Source organism: Panicum hallii, chromosome 9 (genome assembly GCF_002211085.1).
Source record: "Panicum hallii strain FIL2 chromosome 9, PHallii_v3.1, whole genome shotgun sequence".
NCBI classification, from domain to species: domain Eukaryota; kingdom Viridiplantae; phylum Streptophyta; class Magnoliopsida; order Poales; family Poaceae; genus Panicum; species Panicum hallii.
Window position 1 is genome coordinate 70,824,477 of NC_038050.1, and position 6,692 is coordinate 70,831,168.

The following is a 6,692-nucleotide window of genomic DNA, read 5'->3' on the forward strand; positions in this document are numbered from 1 at the left end:
CTGACCCCGCCGCGTGCCTGCGGCCGGAGGCCCCTTACGGGTCGCCTCTCCACCTACCAGCATTCAATGCGGTAGGTGAGTTGGGCGCGCCAAGGTCAAAAGGTGCGGCCTGCCACTGAAACACGGGGCAGGTAAGCTGACACCACGGTAAGCCCGCCTGATCTGAAGGCGGCGCGTCGTATCACCGCGCACAGTGCGCGGACTGTGTGCAGTCCCGTCACGGCGCTGCGCGTGTGATGATGGTCTGTAATAGGCGTGCTAAGGCTTGCGCTGTAACAGTGCGCATGGCACGAGTCAGCGCTGGCTCACCCCCTGACTGGAGGTTCCATCCCAACAGTGACAGCACGGCTACACTGTTGGGCAACGCTGACACCGAACACTGTACAAGACAAGGCTGTACACGGCCGTATCCCGACTATGGATACGCACATCAACTCCCCGAACGAGAGGACTACGGAGAGGAGCTGGAGATGAAGATCTCCATATCTCTCTTAGAGCAAGCTCCTGTTGGCCGGACCCACATGTCGGGGTCCCGCTCAGTGTAAGCATCCCCCTTGGACTATAAAAGGGAGAATGCACTCGTTAGAACACGGGATCAAAAACACTCACGCTAGACGTTCTAAGTTCCAGGTTGCATAAGCACAAGCTGTATGCTAGGCTTCATCCAGGCTTCTTCAAGCAAAACAACACCAAAGTGGACGTAGGGTGTTACGCTTCGGCGGCCCGAACCACTCTAAATCTCTGTGGCCTTCCTGCGTTCATCTGTTCGCCGATCGAGCGCTCCTAGTCTCCTCCAAACCCATCCTTAACTAGGATTAGGCGGGTGCTTTCCGCCACCCGGCTGGAGAATTCCTCCGACAGCACATATTTGATGATTCTTGTCAATAGGTGAGTTGCAAGGTCGACACCCAAGCATTCCTGTTTCCGTTAGCAGATCAAGGACATACTTCCTTCGAGAGAGAACAATCCCTCTCGATGACCGAGCAATCTCAATCCCTAGGAAGTAACGAAGTGGTCCAAGATCCTTTACCTCAAATGCTTTCCCAAGCTTCTCCTTCAGACACTTGATCTCCTCTATATCATCTCCTGTGATTACAATATCATCAACATAAACAGCCAATATAGTGATGGATGACTCTCTATGTTTGAAGAAGACTGTGTGGTCCGCATTGCATTGAGAGTAACCCATATCACACACAGCACGTCGAAATCTATCAAACCATGCACGTGGTGATTGTTTCAAACCATATAGTGACTTCTTCAACCTACACACCTTCCCAACAGTCAGACTGTTTTCAAATCCATGTGGGATCTCCATATAAACTTCTTCTTGTAGATCACCATGAAGAAATGCATTCTTCACATCTAATTGATGAAAAGTCCATCCGAAATTGACTGCACAAGAGATTAAAGTTCTAACTGTTCCCATCTTTGCAACAGGAGCAAAGGTCTCATCATAGTCAATTCCATACGTCTGACTGTATCCTTTTGCAACCAATCTTGCCTTGTACCTTTCTACCTTTCCTTCAGGGGTGTGCTTCACAGTGAAGATCCACTTACAGCCAACCGCTTTCTTCCCTTCTGGGAGTTGGACAAGCTCCCAAGTTTTGTTCTTTTCTAGAGCATGAGAGCATGCATATCTTCTTTCATAGCCTCTTTCCACCTAGGATGCTGTTTTGCACACCTCCAATCCTTCGGAATAGGCACTGTCCGTAGAGATGTAATGAATGTTCTATATGCAGGAGAGACATGTGCATATAAAATGAAGTTAGCAATATCATGCTCATAGCTATAACGAGAAGGAGGTTTTCCAGCATTAATTCTAGGCTCTCTACATTGTGCAAGGGACAACTCTATATGATCAAAAGTATGAGGGATATAATTACTTATCTCTGGAGAAGGCAAGGAGCTTGATGGAGAGGAGCCTGAAGAAGGGTCTGGGACTGGAGATTCAGACTGCTGTGACTGTGGTTGCTTGACTTGCTCCCCCTGTCTTTTAAGCCTCCTTCTTTGATACACAATTGGTGTCTTATCCACCCTTGGACATGGAATCGTTCCGACAACCACCACTTCATCATCATCATTGTCCTCTTCATTATTCTCATGATCCCCATGTGCTCCAATCTCATCATTTGTTTCTGCATCTCCTTGACAATTATTTCTTCCAATCTCATCATCATGCTTCACTCCAACTTGACACGGAATTGTTCCAATAATCACTTCTTCTTTACCATTCTCCTCCCCCTTTCTACTATCATTAGTTATCACATCAGCATTCTCCCCCTCTCTACTGTCACCATCGGTGACTGAAGAGAACTCTTCCAAGAATTGGTCAAGATCACCTCGTGCTTTGTAGTATGGTTCAAATTCTCTAAATGTGACATCCATACTCACAAACAATCTCCTTCCAATAGGATCCCAACACTTGTATCCCTTCTGTGTAGAAGCATAACCAACAAATACACATTTAATGGCTTGTGGATCCACACAAAGCACACACAACCAAACACTTTAGGTGCAAATTTAAAATCCCTTTGCCCCAACAGTAATTCAGCTGGTGATTTCATACCAAGTATTCTGGATGGCATGCGATTAATCAGATATGCAACCGTCATGACCGCCTCACTCCAAAGATACTTAGGCACGTTCATTTGAAACATCAAGGACCTTGCTACCTCCAACAAATGTCTATTCTTCCTCTCAGCTACACCATTCTGTGGTGGTGTACCAGGACATGTTGTCTGATGAATGATCCCTTGATCAGAACAATATGAGGCAAACTCATTGTTCACATACTCTGTCCCATTATCACTCCGGATGATCTTAACCTTGGCACCAAATTGATTAGTGACCATTTTATGAAAATCTTTGAAACAATGAAGAACCTCACCCTTGTGCTTAAGCATATAAATCCATGTCATGCGGGTGTGACAATCAATAAAGGTAACAAACCACTTAAAACCACTCACAGAAGTAGTTGAACAAGGGCCCCAAACATCTGAATGTATAAGCATAAAAGGTTCACAACTCCGAAGACCAATACTAGAATAAGTTGCTCTTGTATGCTTAGCAAGTTCACAAGCATCACATACGAGTTTACTCTTATCTAGACTCTTAAACACTTCGGGATACAACTTGTTTAGGTTCTCAAAAGGTATATGGGCCTAACCGGCGGTGGAGCAAAATGATTGCTTTCTCATCTCCTTCCGTTGTTGCTGCTAGTGCTGCCTCCTCATGACTAATGAACCACAGTCCATTATGCCTGACTCCAGTCCCAATCCTCCTCCCAGTGCTCTTCTCCTGAAACACACAATATTGTTCATCAAATATTACTATGCATTTGAATTGATCAATGATGGAGCTAACAGAAAGGAGATTGACTGGGAAAGAGGGAACATGCAAAACAGATGATAACCTAATAGATGGTGTGCATTCTACGGACCCTACACCATGAATGCGTTGTGAGGTGCCATCAGCAATTTGAACAGTTTCAGAATGAGCATGTGGGATGTATGTCTTAAAGGTATGAGATAAGCCTGTGACATGTCTTGATTTCCTTGAATCTATGACCCAGTCTACATGATTTCTATATGAGGATGCAAGTGCCTGCGTCTGAGTACCTTCGCCCGAGTGGGCGTAGTTGGCGAAGTTACCGAAGTGTTGAACGGTAGTGGTTGCAGTAGAATCAGGTGGAGTACTAGCTGAGTTCTCTGACTCTTTGCTCTTCTGCCACTGTTCCCACATCTTAGCTTGTTCTCCAGTCAAAGTGACAGATGGTGTTTCTACTGCAACAGCCACATTGGCTCTAGGGCCACCACAACCTCTACCACGTCCTCCACCACGGCTTCCACGACCTCCTCCATAACCACCATGACCACCACGAGCACCCCCACGTGCTCCGCGGGCACCACCACCGCGAGCACCACTCCCTCTCGGATAAGGATAGTTGTAGCTCAAGTGTCCTTTCTCTCCATAGTTATAGCAATCTCTATCATCAACAGCACTGTATGCCGACTTGATTGGATCATTACCAACCATCACCTTAAGTCTACTTTCCTCATTAAGCATGGCCGAAATGGCCTCCTCCATAGTAGGAAGGCTCTCTTGATGGCAGATGGCTGCCCTCCTACTTTCAAATTAAGGATCCAAATTTTTTAAGAAATGGGTTACTCTCCTATCCTCTACCCATTTATGAACAGCCCCAGCATCTCTGGAACACTCCATGTGAAGTGGAGCATAATGATGTAGCTCACCCCACAAGTATTCAAGTTCACTAGCATACCGCTCAACAGATCTTCCTGCTTGTTTCACCGCATCTGCCTTATTTTGAATTTCCATCATCATCATCATCACATTTCCTTTTCTTGAGTACATATTACTCAAGGTCTTCGAAATCTGTGCTGCAGTACGCATAGCTTCAACCATCTTACTCACAGACGAGGACATAGATGACAGCAACCATGTCACTATAATTGAATTAGTGGTGTGCCAAATTCTCCATTCAGAACTGAGTTTGTCATCTGGCTCGACACAATCCTCCTCCAGATAGTCTTCCACCCCCTTTCCGGCTAGAAGTATCCTCACTTTCCTAGACCAACTCAAGTAATTCTTGCTGCCTTCTAGCTTCACATCATTTGGCACAAGCTCCAGCTTCAACTCAGACGGTCCAGACACCGCCTTAGGCCCAATCAAACCCAGCCCCATAAGCTCCTGAATCATACACCTTGAAAGATATCTAGGCCCCTAAGTGGGTTTTGGTGATATATGACAAAGCACATGTATATTTAATCGTGTTATTGAGCATGTGTGCAGGTGCTAATGGTGACTAAGCAAAGCTTTTAGAGAAGCGTGAACCCTCAAAAAGGATATGAAAAACGGCGTCCTCAAGTATTCTTAAAGACTAGATTTTATTTTTGAAATTGAGTATAGGAACGCCGTACTATCAAGGGGAACTGTGATCCACTAGTGTAGACATGGTAGTTGTGCTCAAGAGAACCCGCAAAAATTATAAGAAACCATCTCAACACTCAAAAGGGACTTAAATGTGAAATTCAGTGTCTAACCCGGAGTGTCCGGGTACAAGTCCGGAATGTCCGGACAGAAAGTCCGGAGTATCCGGACGTATACCCGGAGTGTCCGGATTACTGTTTCCGGTCTGCAAAACAAGTTTGGTCAGGAGTCTCCGGACCCCTACGTCCGGAGTATCCGGACATATACCCGGAGTTTCCGGGTACCGCTCTCCCAACGGCTAGTTTCTAGGAGAGGGGGTATAAATACCCCCATACCCCCTCTCACTCTCTCTCTCTTGCTCTTTTTCGACCAGAACTGCAGAAAACCAAAAGAGAGCCCTCTCACTCCCCTTTTGCTCCATTCTTGAGTGATTTTCTTTGGGGTTTGAAGTGAGATTGTTGCAAGAGCTAAGATTGTGCAAGTAAGCCTTGATTTCATCTCTTGAGCACATCAATCCAAGTCTAGCCTGTGGATTCAAGTTTATTACTCTTGGAGCTCCAAGCTCCTAGATGGCTAGGCGTCACTTGTGATTGCGTGATTGATTTGTGAGCATCACAGCTGGTTTGTAATCTTCATTCCTCTCCGAGGAATTCATAGTAAGTGACCCTAGGGTTTGAGCGTTGGTCTCACCCTTGGGAGAGAAGCATAGGAGTTCTTGAGCACCGTCTCTTGAATTCTTCCTCAACGGAGACGTAGCTCCTTTGGGAGTGAACTTCGGGAAACAAATTCTGTGTCTCTCTCGTAACTTTAGTGTACATTTGCATTTGTTTGCTTGTGAGACTAACCTTTTAGGGTTTGAGTGCGATCTATCATTGTACAAGTCTCAGGAGTAAGACAACTGGTGAGAAACACTTCAAAGGTACCACTTGTCCCTCTAAATTTATTGGATTCAATTTACAGCATCTCTATCTATGATTAGTAGCATTTTCTTTCATACCCGGATAGTCCGGACATTATCTCCGGAGACTCCGGACACTGTATCCGAAGTATCCGGACATATATCCAGAGTATCCGGACACTTGTGTTGCTAACCGTGCTCGGAGTGTTTTTAAGTTTCAGATTAGCCTATTCACCCCCCTCTAGGCATCTTGAGGTCCTTTCAATTGGTATCAGAGCGAGGTTCTCCATATTTGAAGCTTAACCGCTTGGAGAGTCAAGATGTCGAGTGACGCTTCATCCAAGGGTCAAGCCGATCCAATGGTTGAGGTTCAGAAGGAGAAGTCATTTGAAAAATCAGAAGATAAGAAAAAGAACAGGCTACAAGATGAGGAAGAAGATTTGGAAACAACCGACGATGAGTTGTCATTTCAAGAATGGAAGGCTTGGAGGAGGAAGAAGAAATTGCAAAGAAAGAAAGAGAAATCAAGCACTAAAGTTATAATCGAGTCAAGTGATGACTCGGACAATGACTACAAGAGAAGATCTTCAAGCTCTTCAAAGGTGAAGAAAAGAGCCGACTATCACCAAGTTGGTCATGACTATACATTTCAAATTCCTAGTGATCACAATGCTTCAATTCACATGGGAAAGCCCTCTTATTTTGATGGAACGGGGTATAATCAGTGGAAGACCAAAATGTTTGGTTATTTGAGTGCAATTCACAAGGATCTTTGGAAAATCATTGAAGTTGGGTGTGAGATCCCGGAAGATGGAGAAGCCACAACACCCGTTCAAGCATATGT